The following is a 15,587-nucleotide window of genomic DNA, read 5'->3' on the forward strand; positions in this document are numbered from 1 at the left end:
ACAGGGAATGGGCATGGCTTTCAAAACCCGCTCCTTCTCAAGGTTACTCACCCAAAGTCCTACAATTTAACTTAGCAGTTTCATTCATCTTTTGTACTTCCATTTTGTCATGCTGAAAGCCACAGGTTTAGAAATGAGCTAATGGGAACTGACCATATTGCTGGTTAAAGAATTGAGAATGACGTGTCACTAATGAGTCACTTATTCACATTGTTGGGTGAAATACAGATGTGAGGGCACCTTGGATCCTCAGTCTAGCAAGAGAGATGGATAATGAGCTCAAAGCTACAAATAGAATTAATCCCTAAAAGTTTTCTTAGCGAAAATGTACAGATGAATGAAAAGAATGTATAATGAAGAAAATGTGTAATGAAGTACCAGGAAGGCTTCCTGGAGCAAGTGGTGTTTAGGGGGAAACATTAAGGGTAAAGAGGAGGAATGGGTGTTAGAGTTGATGTTAAGGCTGGGACTGGGAAGTAGTCCAGTGGTAGGAAAACTAACAGTGAGAGTGGGGTGGGTGGGGGGAACCAGGTCTCCAACAGCTAGAGGAGGAGGGTGGGAACTCAATCTGGTAGAGTAAATACAAATCAAGTTCATATTGATTCACCTTGTGAGCTTAAGCAGGAAACATTCCTTAGCCTCTATATCCACATCTGCAAGGTAGGAATACTAATAGCACCAGCTACAAGGAGGTCTAGGATCAAGTGAAATTACCACATGCTAGAACCCTTTGCAAAGTGTCTATTACATAGCAGGTGATCAGTAAATGTTATGACTTTAGTTATTTATGTATGGTTCATGCTAATTTGGTTGCTTAGTGCAAGAACCAGGATTCAAACCCAGGTTTTTCTTACTAGAGCTTTCTCCATTAACGTCCTTTATAGATTTCCTAGTTTGATTTTAGATAGCATGTGTCAAAGAAGACTCTGTGGATTTTGTGTAATGTTTCTCAAAGAGGATTCTGCATATCAAGTTTTTTTTAAATATTCAGGAATTAAGGATATAGAAAAATGATGAAAAGATTTTTAGTAATGAAATGTGCAAAATTATTGATGCCACTATCCCACGTTTATTATTTTAATATTTAGAAGACTATATTTTTAAAAACAGAAATGGCAAAAACAGTATTGTTAGATAACGGAATTATGGGCGATTTCCTAAATAAATTTATTTTTAAAAAGCTTTTATAACTGTTCCTCCAAAATGTAATGAACTTGATAAAGATCCAGATTTTCCTCCTGGCCTAAAACTTTAGGCATTACTCACTTCCCTATTTATGAAAAAAAAAAATTACGTGTGCAGGACCCACCTCCTACCAGGAATTGACTTAAAAGACTATTAATCAAGTTTGAAAAAGAGTTAACACCAGTTGAATCTGCATCCGGGTCCACTTTAAAGAGGAAAGGGATGCTTTCCTGCTCTCAAGCGGAAGTCAGTGCGAAAGGACAGGAGTGGTCCATTTCCAATCCTGGCAGGCTGGTCTGTGCTGAGAGCATCTAGAGGCTAAATAACTGGTATGAGAAAAGAGTAGTTGGATTAGCTTCCTTGCCTCTCTGTGGTTTAGCTCAGATGCTTACAGCATTTTCCAGAGTGCGATGAACCCAGGACTGGCCTTGGATAACACATTGGAATTACTGATGAAATCTTATATGCACCTTGGGTTTTGCTCCAGAGAGAAAACATGAGCAACAACACCTGGATTCCCCTTTGCAGGGTGTTAGCTACAAACATGCAACCAGCATGCTATGGAGTAGACCCCACAAAAGCATTCCTCAGGCTTTTCATAGAGCACAATAGCACCTGATTCCTTCAAGATTTGAAGTTCATCCTCAAGCGTTCATCCATTCTTCTATATACATACATCATCAGATCAAAATGTGCCCCAGACTTACTAATTCTGATAGCTGAAAAGATATTTGGCAGAGACACATCAGCAGTTTTGAGTCAGAATGTTGATGTAGCACATGCAGCTTTAATTTGGATTAGGATGCTCCAGCTAAAAGAAAAGTGTTTAATCTTGCCAGACTGCCCCCTTCCACACACACCAAAAAAATATTTAGCTTCAGTTCCCCCAAATCTTTGTCTCAACAGGTATCTTTTGAGTGTCTTAAAGAGTATCCTGATGGACTTTTACTGAGTGCCTACTAGGTGTCATATGTAAAGGCATGCCTCAAAGAGGAGAAACTAGGAATTTTTCTAGCATGCAGACTCTCGGCAAATATTTCTGAGGTAAATCAGGATTTATTTGAAGCCTAAGATAGAGGATGTGGACTCCAGATGGTACTTGTGCGAGTGAAAACTCTTCAGTAAAACAGAGCTGACCTCAGAGTGTAAGGAGCACGTATTTGCAAATTATTAGACCATCTGTCACCTGAGGACACTTGAATAATGTCTTTCATAGGAAATTGGGAAAGTTATGCACCGCTTTTTGATGGTCTCAGTTCTGAAAGAATATGCTCGTGAGACACTCATTGATTTCAGAAGGCAGACCCTCAGGGTATGTAAAAGGTGCACTAAAATCCTCAAAAACTCATGATCCCCTTCAACAACCATGATCAATCACTGCATTAAAATAATAAATAAATAGAAGAATATTTCCATGTGTCGGTGTAGGAAACATATGTACAATGGTAGCCTCCATGCCTGGAACTCTGGAGTTCCAGGGCACACCTAAGAGAGTTCTATTTGGAAGGTCCCAAATCATGTGGACAGGGATAGGAGCCACCTACCAAGGACTTTGAAATCAAGAGTTATGTCCTTAGAATGCCTGCATTTAGACTCTAAAGCACAATGTCACATATATTCTTTCTGCACTGTGCCTTTCCTTCCCTTCCCTTCCCTTCCCTTCCCTTCCCTTCCCTTCCCTTCCCTTCCCTTCCCTTCCCTTCCCTTCCCTTCCCTTCCCTTCCCTTCCCTTCCCTTCCCTTCCCTTTCCGCCTGGATAATTCTTTGCCATCATTCAAGATTCTCTTAGGCAAAGCTGAGTGTCTCTTCCTCATTTTCTCAAAGCATTACCTGCCTTACTCAGCGACAGCCTACTGTCATGCAGCTACTTCCCTACTAGACTGTGAGTACATTGATGTCAGGAAGCAAGTCTATTCACCTTTATATCCCAAAGCACCTGTCACAGTGGCCAACACAGAATAAACTCTGAAAATGGTTTGGGTGATAAGAAACTGGAAAAGGTGAGAGAGACTTCTCTGGGACTTTGATCCATTTTTCATTGTTAAATTCCCAAATTTGGGGAGGGGGTTGTTGTTGTTATTTTAGCAGAGGAAACCCAGAGAGGGGCAGTAAAAGACATTTAATTTTCTGGCAGTTTTGAAATAAAGTTTGGGGACCACCTGGCAAAGTTCTAGAAAGCCAGTAATGGGCAGTAGTACAGTTGTATAAATGCACATGAGATAGAAAATTATGTTTTATGTGGGCTCTTTGCTATAACCAGTGTAGTGCTTAAGAGTGTGGCTTGGGGGTCAGAATATCTGGGTTTGTTCCTCTGACCTTGTACAAATCATTTAAGCTCTCTGAATTTCAGTACTGCTATTTATAAAGTGGGGATCATATAATGAGCTCATGGGGTCACTGTTTAAGTTTAAAAAATTCATACATGTGAATTGCTTACTTCCATATGTGGCAAATAGTAAATGCTTAATAAATGTTAGTCACTCTCATTATTAACCAATAACATATTGGTTTAGCATTTTGGTAGTCACATAGACTTAAACTAAAAGTATTTACTTACACTCGATCCAACAAAACTTTTACATGATGCCTATTGTGTTATGTGGCAGACTGTATACAGGGGTTGGTCTTAGAAGATTAATGGTCCTATCACTGAAGCCTTATGACTAAAACTAAAAGGGAGGACTAAAAGTTAGGAAGCAAATCATTTAAGCATAGTACTGTATGTGCTACTGGTAAAGTCATTAGCAGAGTGTTGTGGGAGACATGTCCAACAGATTCTAGGTGTTAATTACGGTCAGTTGGTTGAGAATGACTGTTTTGCAATGATGTGTTCAGAAGGATTCTGAAGCTAAGTCCAATTTCTGGAGGCCACAGCTCTGATTAATTAGCAATATTTGACACAGATGGAAGTGAGCAGACTGTGGACCAAGTGCTACACATTAATCAGTAGAATTTTACCTATTGAAGAAAGGATAACAGGGAAGATATTCAAGAGGAGCAGGTATTTGCATTTTATAGCATTGCATATTCTTGAGTTGAGCTAAGGAGTGATATCAAAAAACCCAGACACCCGTGCATTCACATCTGGGCTTTGATTCCTTTGCTTTGTGCAAGTTACTAAGCATTTCTAAGCTTCAGTGATCAGAGAAGTGGAATGGAGGTAAGAAGACATCCTTATTGTGTGGATTAAATGTGAAAACATCCAGGAAAGAGCCCAGGCCTCAGTAGGTACTTAACAAATAAAATTACTGGTAAAATGATTATGGACTGCCCAAACTATCTCAGTATGAAGATATCTAAGCTCTGCATTCTGCTCACTCAAATGAAAGACTCAAGTCCCACTTGAAAGTGCAAAAAAAAAAAAAAAAAGAAAAAAAAAAGCCCTGTAAGTATTTTTATCTCATTAAAACCACCACCCAATGAGGGAGACATGAAGAGAAGAGTGAATGAACTTGCCTTCTTTCTGGCACAAAGTTAGCAACACAAATAATCCTCATTCCAAAAGATTACCTTTTCAAGTACATCTTATCTTTTTTTTTTTTTTAGCAGGTAAAGTCTGTGAGAGCGAGGATTAGTCTCATATGGATTCTGTAGATCCTCAGACATAGATTGTGTTTGCTTAGTAGATGATAAAGATAAAAATAGCCCCCCAAAATAAGATGAGTATTAAATTGATTTCACTTTATATATAATGCAAATAAACTTTATATGGTAATTATATAGATATCGGGAGCTTACTGGGTGCCTGTTTATGCTATGAATTTAAGTTGCACTATATCATACATACTTAACCACAATCCTTTCACACAGGTACTGCTGTCTAATAAAAGTTACAGATGACGAAGATGAGGTTTAAAGTAATTTTAAGGATTTGAATCTGGGTGCTTCTGATTCCAAAGCCCATGGCTTTTGCCCCTTATGCTTAGGGAGTCTCTAGTCTGCCCACAAATGTGTATAGCTTCAAAGCTTATAAATGGAAATATTTTGAATTTGTTGTTTCAAGGACTCAAAAACTTCTCTTTGTATACACCTCTCTATATCTGTTCTGCCAATTCAGACTTTTTATGTGTAAGATTTGGTTAAGGCAGAACACACCTGGAGTTACTTACAAATTATGAATATGAGAGCGTCTAGCATACTGATGACACATCATAGACACAATAAATGATGCTATAAGAGTGAATAACCGACGGAATAAAAACATTTTGTGCAGTACATATCACTATGCAAATATCCACGTTATCATTTCCAATAACTCTACCATTTTGTGATGTTCTTAACCACCAAATTATTTCACAACAATTTCTGGAATTTAGCTCATCTTATCAGTGCATTATCAGCTCTGTGTGAGTATGTGAGCACATAATGTGTCTGAAGTAATGGCTGGCTCTCTAATGATTTTTAGAGGTGTGGATCACTTCCTTTTTCGTTAAGTGGACAATACTTTTGGAGATTAGTTGATCCATATAAATGGATGAACTTCTTCTCGGCAATACACAATTACCTAACTTCAAACTCTATTGTCTACCATAAAAGGAAGTTTAAGGCTACTATGAGTGATGATCAGAGATTCCAAATAAATAAAACAGCTGCCTTATCAAGTAGGATGTTCACAAAAATGCGGTCTGAAAACATGGAGGTAATATACATTCCCTAATTAAACACATATATGTGACAGAGTCAATAATGTAGGGTAATGGATATTTAAATTTTCCACAAAGAAAAAAGTCAACCCATATCCTTCATTCATTCCTGACTCAATGATAAGCGTTGAAATCTCTGTGTCTGTTCTCAATGTAAAAAGCAGTCTGTTTCACTGTAAGTATGCGAATATCATGGATACTTGGCATGGTCTAGGAATATGGTATCCTAATCAAACCGATTTAAGTTTCTATAGATGCCATTTATAGATGATCTAGTATCATAGAGGTTGACTGTGTAAAATGTTTCCTGAAGATTCTGGCTCTGGTTAAAATGAAATAAGCACACTCCACCTTATTCCTCCCACTGAATGCAACAAAACCCTAGACAAAATGCACACAACTTCTGTCTGAGTACTCTGAAAAGTAAGTGGTAGCAGGTGGATTGGGAAAGGAAGCCAGAACTCTAAGTAAAATTGAGACCATGAGTTTCCTGGGTTTTTATTCCCACATCTTCTAGTCCACACTCAGGGGCAACATTGAATCCTGAAATAGCATGTGGGCACAAGGAGAAAGAACCCCAAGAAAAGCCCCTGCCTCTAGTCCAAGGAGTAAAGGAGACCCTAAGGGACAAAGAGAGTGGTGGCAATCCTCCTCGGAGTTTTTTCTTTTGTTGTTTTTTCTCCCTTTTGTCCAGCCCCCAGGCAAGCTTCAGGTGTGCAAGGTGTAATCCTGGCCAGTGGCAACAGCAGCAGGGTCTAGGCAGGCTCCCAAACCTCTCCAACCAGAGGAGCTTATGGTTTGAAGAATTGGGGGAGGACGACTGTGGATTTCTTCTTTCTATCCACTTGTCAGTCTCAGAGGCAGACCAAGGTGTGGGAAGTGCATGGTAGAAGGGGACAGGGGGAAAGCTTTTGCCTTCTAGTAAAAGGACAAGCAGGTGGCCCTTAAGGGTCAGGGAGTGTCCAATAGAAATAATACATTTTATCTCACTCAATATATCCTCAAAATCTCCTAGTTACACGTGGCTAGAAAGTACAGAAAATGTGGCTAGGCCAAACGCTATAAATGTAAAAGACACACCAGACTTCAAAATAGATTATTAAAGTCAATTTCACCTATTTTTTTAAAGATTTTATTATTTATTTATTTATTTATTTATTTATTTATTTATTTATTTATTTATTTATGTGAGAGAGAGAGAGAGAGAGAAGCAGAGACACAGGCAGAGGGAGAAGCAGGCTCCATGCAGGGAGCCCGACATGGGACTCGATCCCTGCTCTCCAGGATCACACCCTGGGCTGAAGGTGGCGTTAAACCGCTGAGCCACCCAGGCTGCCCAATTTCACCTATTTTTAAAACACTTTAATGTTACTCCTCGAAAACATAAAATTATGTATCTGACTCCCGTTCCATTTTTGTTAGACAGCATTGCTCCACATGCTAAATTTTCACTGCAAGACCTCAGAGAGAAAGGGCGATGGAGACTGGAGTCCTCAGGGACAGTTTCATGGTGGATGAAGGCCTTGAGAGTTGGTACAGGTAGCAGCCCAGAGGTGTGCTTTCCCAGAGGACGAGGTAGGGCTTGTGGCATGAGTGGGAAAGCCAGGAGAAGAAAGAGGAGGGCAGATACCAGGCCTCCAGAGACTATCTCCTAAAACTTGCTTCGGAAAAGCTCTGACGCTGGCTGAAGTCTCCTGAGCCTGGGAGGTCCCCCCACGGGGCAGGTGGCTGATGCCAGACACATCCTGCTGCAGAGCTCTCGGCCCAGGAGCCAAGTGACAATATCTGCAGAGCTAACAGATGATCGTCAGCTAAGTCATGTTTGTACATTAGCGTCACACGGAGACTCCTGAGATAAAAATCATTTGCTATTCCAGGAGCATTCAAAGCCTAACATCTACATTTTCTCACTAGGAAACTATGTCCTTTTGGCTTAAAGGAGGAAAAGCTGTTTCAGGTGACTGCCTTTTTCCCCTCAATGATGCTGTACTGAGAGTTGAAAAATAATAACTCTGGCTCACATTTATTAAAGACTTCTACTGTGCCTGGGACTATACTGGGGGTTTTATGTATATTATCTCACTTAAATGCTCCTGACAACCCTATTCTATAGGTATTATTATTACTTCATTTTGCAGTATGGAAAGACAAGCTCAGAGAGGTAAAAAATAGATTCGTTGTCAAATGGCTTGGGAGAGGGTGAGGCAAATTGGAAATCCAGTGCTGTCCGCCTTCTCCACAGGAACGCTGTTCTCCACGTTAGCAGTGTGGCTGTGAACTCACACACAGGATGGTTTCTCAGCTGCCCCAGTCTTGAATGTCTCTCCCAAGCCCAAACTGTCAAGCAGAAACAAGACCAATTCCTTTTTCCAGCCTGCTGGAATTAGGCATCTGCACAGAGTTGCTGTTCTCTCCGCATTTTGCACCTGAGGGTGAACTTTCAGTGCAAATGGTTATTTCACAAAGCTGAGCCTGGCAAGGCCATCTGGGCCATTCGTCTGCCTTTAGGCAGTAGAGTCTTGCTTTCTTTATTGCTAAGGAAGCTTCTTCTGCACAGGGCAAAGGTCTCATCATGGCAGGTCTCTGCTTAAGAGCCCTCAGAAGCTTCATACTGAAGCCTGTGCATTCTGTTCCCATGTTCTGAACTCATGCCCAGCCTCCAGGGCTTTGGGAATCTGGGAGAAACCCATCCTCTTCCTGCGCTTTGCACAGGACAAGGCACAGAGCCAGTACTTGGCCAGAGCAGGTTCATTGGAGTAGATGCTAGTTTTCTGGCCCTCTGCCCCTACCTCCACTACCATAAGGATACATTAAACTGTCTCAGCTTCTTCAATTAGGTTTCCTGGATATAATAATGAAGAGGGCTGGGAGGGTAGATTTGGAAGGACACAGCAACAGTGAATGTATCTAGGGAGGCAAGAGAAAAGTTATGAATAAATGGTGAGGCCCAGCCTGGAATCATCGAAGCCAAGGAAATTCAAATGTGGGAACAGTCTTCATGGGGTGAGGGTGTTCCAGGGAGGCTTCCTGGAAGGACGCTCATTGTGAATTCCCTAACTAGGTGTTTTTCAAACTGTGAGTCATGAGCCTAGGGTAAAAAAAAAAAAAAAATCACTTTGGTTGAGTCGTGACCAGAATTTTTTTTTTTTTAATGAAATAGAATCAAATCAAGTGTATTGCTGGAGTGTATTGCTGGCTCATAGCCTATAATGTATTTCTGTGTGATCTGAAAAAGTTTGAAACATATTGTCCTATCCTTTGGCTTCTGAGGGGATTCTCTATTCCTCTAAGATTCTAAATCTACCAGGCCCTACTAAAGATGATCTTCTATTCTGCTTGGGATAGAGACATGGTACAACTTTCCCATCTTCAGAGAAATCACCCTTCCTTCTTTCTGTTGTGTCTGTTCCTGCTGGACAGTGTGTCATTGATGGGGATAAGAGCTGACCTATGTATAGACCAGGCTCAGGCACTTTATACACATGATGAACACTTAATCCTTATGTCATATCCTCCTACTCTTATAGTAGCCCTACACAGCATCATTTCCATTGTACAATATCCTTTCCATTGTCCATTTCCATCATTTCCATGAAGAAACTGAGGATCAGGATGCAGGTATTACTAGTCAATTGCTGGTAAGTGACTGAGCTGGGATTTGAACCCATTCTCTTCTGACTCTGATGCTAGTGTGAAGCCCTCTATCCTACAGTAAAGAGTTTTCCTTTTAACTTGGAATTTTGATTATGGAATTCTATATTCCAATTAACCTGACCATAGGGAGCGGAGCTCCATTTTGTGCCTTCACAGTGAATCCTTGAATTTTTACAAGTTTTTCCTCCATGAATTTTTTTAAAAGATTTTATTTATTTATTCATGAGAGACACACAGAGAGAGGCAGAGACATGAGGAGAGGGAGAAGCAGGCTACCTGTGGGGAGCCCAATGTAGGACTTGATTCCAGGACCCCTGGCGATTACAACCTGAGCTGAAGGCAGATGCTTAACCACTGAGCCACCCAGGTGACCCTCATGATTTTTTTTATTGTGGTAAAATACAAATAACATGAATTTTACCATTTTTGTCCATCTTTAAGTACAAAGTTCCATGGTATTAAATGCCCCATCACTGCCATCCATCTCCAGAACTCTGTTCATTTTGTTAAACTGAAACTTTTTCTGCATTGAATAATAACACCCTATTGCCCATTCTCTCCCAGCCCCTGACAGCCACCATTCTACTTTCTTGCTTCTTTGATTTTGACTATTCTAAGTACCTCTTACAAGTGGACCGTATTTGTCTTTCTTTGACTAGCATACTTCATTCATAATAATGTCCTCAAGTTTCATCCATGTTGTAGCATGTGTCAGAATTCCCTCCATTCTTACGGCTAAATAATATCCAGTTGTATAGAAAATCACATTTCGTTTATCTATTCATCTGTCAATGGATAATGGGTTGCTTCTATATTTTAGCTCTTATGAATAATGCTGCTATGAACATAGGTTTACAAATACCTCTTCAAGACCCTGCCTTCAATTCTTTTGGATATATAATCAGAAGCAGAATTGATGGATCATACAGTGGGTCACTTTTTAAAATTTTTGAGGCAGTGCTATATTGTTTTCCACAGCAGCTGCACCAATTTACCTTCCTACCAGCAGAGTACAAAGGTTCCAATTCTTCTTCGTCCTCACCAACACATTATTTTCTGTTTGTTTGTTTTCTTTTGAGATGGCCATCCTTATGGGTGTGAGGTGATATCTCACTGTAGTTTTGATTTGTATTTCTCTAACGATTAGTGATATTGAGCATCTGTTCATATGCTTGCTGGTCATCTGTATATCTTCTTTGGAGAAGTGTCTGTTCAAGTCCTTTGTCCATTTTTGAATCATTTTTGTTAATGAGTTTTAGGAGTTCTCTATATATTTTACATACTAATCTTCTATCAAATATATGATTTGCCAATATGTTCTCCCATTCTGTGAATTGCTCTTTTATTCTGTTGATAGTGTCTTTGGATGCACAAAATTATCTAATTTTCATTAAGTCCAATTTGTCTTTTTTTTTTTTTTTTTTGGTGTCCAATGATCCAAGGAATCATTGCAAAATGCAATGTTGTAAAGATTTTTGCCCTGCGTTTCCTTCTAAGAGTTTATAGTTTTAGATCTTACATTTGGGTTTTTGATCCATTTTGAGTTAATGTTTGTATACAGTGTTAAGTAAGGGTACAATTTCATTCTCTTGCAGATATCCAGTTTTCCCAGCACCGTTCATTGACAAGACTCATTTCCCCCAGTGAATGGTCTTGGCACCCTTATCAAAATCATGGACATAGTTTTTAAGGTAAGTTCGTAATGGAGCTGTGGGTTTGTAAATGGCATTAGTGCTGCCCAGTAAGCCTGAATAACTTTCCCTTTTGTATCTTTGAAGACTTACAAGTTCCCATGTTATTTTTTTAAAGAAGAATGGAGCTATGCATTTCCTAGTTTGGGGTGTGAAATGTTGTCCTGTCATCTCAATTCCATTTCTTGGCTCCATCGCTTACTTCTCTTCACCTTCACTGCCTATCCCACCAGTCCATGCCAGTACCATCTCTTGCCAGACAACCTATAATAGCTTCTAAGGGCCTCTTCAATCTAGTCACTTCTGATCTTTTTGAAATGCAAATTCCATCAATCCATTGCTTATAATATTTCAGTGGCTTCTCTTTGCTCTTTCATGTATTTGTTAGTATGGCTACATGTTGCTATGATCTCACCTCCCTCTCTTCCCCAGCTTCATTTTGTACCATGATCTTTGCTCTGCTAATCAAGCAGGCCCCCTCTCAGTTCCTCTGGCATGTCTTTTTCCTGCCTGCCCCAGAACCTTCACCCTGTTCCTTCTGCTCGCATCACTCTGCAATCCATAAATTCTCTGGGTGGTGTCTATATCCCTGACTAGACTATGAGCTCCATAAGGGCAAGAATTGTGTGGTGCGTGTCTTTTGCCCCCAGAGCCTAAAACAATGTCCAGCTCATAAAGTAGATAGTAGGACATTCAATATTCGACTTTGTTGACCTCTTTAGAAGTAGGTGTGATAAAAGTTCCAGGTGCTCATGTTTGGCCATTGGCCTCAACTCAGAGGGAGGTACTTAAGGGCAGGGCTTTGGGGGGATTAAAGAGTCAGGTTTAGCAGAAAGAAGGGCCTTCCGAGTATAAATGTTGATGTCTCAGAGCCCTGGTATTTATGGTTTCTCCTTTATTTGGTTTGGACACAAGACATTCCTCCATCTCCTTTGGGTACTGTCATTTCCTTGTTTAGGAGTTTAGTTAAATCTGCACCTAACATGCTACAAACATTTGGGGGGGAGGGGCATCTGGTTTATGGCACTGAGGGAAATGTTAACTGTGCACAGCTTAGCTTAGCCACAGGATTTACTATGTATATAATTCTAGAATAGATTTGCATGAGCCTCTGTTAGCCTAGTCCCAAATTTCAAGCTGTCTCTCTGGCTATGCATTTCTCAAGAGACCTGAGCTAAGAATAAGAGGTAAAAAAAAAAAAAAAAAAGAAGAGCTAAGACTTCTTCGTGAGCAAAGACATGTTTTCCAGGCAAGCCTCTTATCCGAGCAACCACTGTCGCATGCTAAGGGGACACTGTTAATAATAATTGTGGTAGCAATAAAATTATAGCCCTTACTGAACTATTGTTGTTATGTTCTAAGTCCTTTGCCTGCATTATCTTATTTAATATTCACAACCACCTAGGTGGTAGTTCTATTCAGGAGCAAACTAGAGCACAGAGAAATCAAGCTTTTTCCTCAAGACCACACATGAAGCAACAGGTGTTAAAGGGATTTGAAACTAGGCAGATGATCTTCTATTCCCATTGCTCTTGACAACTGTTTTATCTGACCCCTTCAATCTTTCTTTTTTATTATATGATAGATACTGGCATTCAAAGGATGATAAGTTATAGAGGGTCCTTTCCCTAGAGAAGTTCAGCACCCAATCAAGGACATGTCAACCTCATCCCCTCCTTGCTGACATTGAGCACTTACTATGAACCAGTTCTGAGCTAAACCCTGAACCTGTGGTATCAAAGTCTCACAATTATCCCCAGGTGAAGGCTATAATCATACCCGTTTTACAGGTAAGAGCATGAAGACCTAAGGCAAAGTGTCACCCAAGAGCCCACAACTATGGAGTGGCAAGCTGGGCTAGAGCTACAGGTTTATTGACGTGGTCAGATGTCTGTGCCTTTCACTACAACACTGAATTACATAAATATAGAAAATGTACAGAGGAACCTCTAATACACTTTGAGTTCTTGAGCAGGATGGAATGTGTTTAACTCTGCCTAAAGCAGCCAGGTTTATATGATACTCCCATAATTTGGTGACTGACTAGTGTCTTCTCATTTGGACTGTGGCCTGGCCAGAACCATCCCCTTCCCCACAGCCCAGGGCTGCCAGGATTATTCCCATCTTCCTAGAATAGGGGAGCCTTCCTCATGCCCTGCCCATACCTCCCCAATAAAGACTTATGCTCTCAGCAGTTGCTTGCCATGTGCTATTGCAGGGGTGTTTACACAAAAAAGCCCCAGAGAAGGCTTCCTGGGGAATACTAGATATAGGGAATTATAAATGTAGGTGTTTGTAGATAACTTTGCCCTCTGCCTTCCTGCTTACATACACTCCACAGTAGTAAGTGAGTGGGAGTGGAGGGAAATGAAAGACCATGGGTAGAATTCCTAGAGGACATATTTATGTTCAGCATATAGAACTTTCTAGTAATTATCCCAGGCTAAGAGCAGAATGGGCTTTTGGAGAAGTAGTGAGTTCCCCTTCCTTGGAGATAGGAAGGAGGTCAAAGACACTTGAGTAGAGATTCTCTTACTGAGTTGGCAATCAGCTTAGATTAGGGACACTCATTTTAGCTGTGCATGAGAACTGGTGGATGATTTGAGTGAACCTCAGTTCCTGCACTTTGCCCCTAGCATCTAGTTCAGTGGGTTAGGACAAGATCCCCAGAATCTGCATTTTTTAACAAGCTTCCCAAGTGATGTTGAAGGCTTTGGTCATTGGGAAGTCACATTGCCACAAGTGGGCTGGGTAACATTTAAAATCCTAACACAGAGGTTCTCCAAAGCAGTGTTTTCTACCATATATTCCACAAATCATTCAGCCTGTAATAGGGGTCAACCAACTTCTTTTCAAAGCCAGACAGTGAAGAATTCAGGTTTTATATACTATTTGGTCTCTGTCACTACTCAAATTGCTCATGGTATGAAGGCAGTCAAAGACAATGTATGTTAATGAGGTTGGCTGTATTCCAATAAAATTTTATTTATAAAAATAACCAGTAGGTCAGATTTGACTCAAGGCTATAGTTTGTTGACTCCTGGCTTACAAAAATTGGTGCCATATAAAAATGAGGCCATGAAAAGCTACAAAATATATCTCTTCATAATTAATTATGTTGCATAGTAGCACGTTAATGACTCTGAGAAGGCCTGAGAAGTAAAGAGATTCATATAATTTTGGTCTCCCCAGAATTTTTTGAATTTATTTAGCCACAGAATCTTCTAATTATGTAATTTATTCTCATCCACTTAGAATTGGTGTCCCAGAAAACCATTTGGGAACCATTAATTCATATCTTACAAGTGGAAAGCATATATAATAAGCATTTGCATAGACTGTCTTCTGAGAGGTTAGGAAGGACACTTCTCTAAAATACTAGTCTCACTCAGGTCGCTAGTGCTGACACTTAACTCATTCAAGGTGGTATCTTTGGCTCAGAGTGCTATGCCCAGACTGAAATGAACATGCTCCCAATGTAAATGCATTTCTCAGGTTCCTTCCTCAGAGGTGGTTTTAAATGCAAATGCTAGGACAGGAGATGCTGATATATTTGGGATAGGTCACCAAAAAGACATGTCAGAAAGAAAAAGCAGGTAAGGGAGCAAGCACTCATAATAAAATTTATTAAATGCATGCCATATGACTACCACTTTATCCAGACCTGTGGTTCTTAACTGGAAGCATTCTTGCCTCCCCCGGGACACCTGGCAATGTCTGGGGATGTTTCTGATTGTCATGACTGAGGTAAGGGATATTCTATAGGTATCTAGTAGGAGGCCGGGAGGCGGGTAAACATGCCACCCTGCACAGGACAGCCTCACTGCCATGCAGGATCTTCCAGCCTCAAATGGCAATAATGCCAGCATTGAAAAACCCTGAGCTAGATGATCTAATTTCTTCAATATAACAACCTTGTGAACTAGTTGATATTATTTGTACTGTAAAGAAGTGAGGAAACTGAGGCAAAGAGAAATTTGAGTATCTTTCCTCTAAGTTCCCTACAGTTAGTGACAGTATGAGCTCACACCCTTAACAGCTCATTTTCAACTACTTGTGACCAAAAATAACTTCCACTTCCATGGCCATTAAGAGTCCATCACTCCAAGGGCCCTCCCACAGCACCTTCACATCCCCTTCTGTGACCCCACCACCCCCTTTCATCTGCTGCTTCTGATACATTAGGTATGTAGTATCCACCTTTGTCCATTTCCCCAAAGTATATCTCCAACGTCCACTAAAACACTCCTTATTTAAGGCTTGAATTTCATCAGGTGCCAGCCTGACCATTTATGTTCAATTAGGCTAGTAACACCAGGCAAATGATTTGAACTTCTTGGTCTTGGTTTCACCATCTGCAAATAGGAATGATAACAGTATGTGCCTTTCCCTTCTTGATTCACTTCAACTCAAG

The 15,587-nt window shown here is 40.4% G+C and overlaps 1 long non-coding RNA gene across 8 annotated transcripts in view; it reads left to right on the forward strand.

The window, feature by feature from the left end:
- The window catches only part of LOC140610040 (uncharacterized), a 235,537-nt gene that overhangs the window by 214,063 nt on the left and 5,887 nt on the right, over positions 1–15,587 (forward strand). For 7 of the 8 annotated variants that reach the window (XR_012011817.1, XR_012011816.1, XR_012011815.1 and 4 more), the window contains one exon: positions 11,078–11,173. This is a non-coding gene — a long non-coding RNA (uncharacterized lncRNA). Of the gene's footprint in view, positions 1–11,077; positions 11,174–12,758; positions 12,964–15,587 lie in introns of all 8 variants that reach the window. The other variant, XR_012011820.1, reaches the window with a different exon arrangement.

This window comes from Canis lupus, chromosome 19, assembly GCF_048164855.1.
Source record: "Canis lupus baileyi chromosome 19, mCanLup2.hap1, whole genome shotgun sequence".
Lineage (NCBI taxonomy): Eukaryota > Metazoa > Chordata > Mammalia > Carnivora > Canidae > Canis > Canis lupus.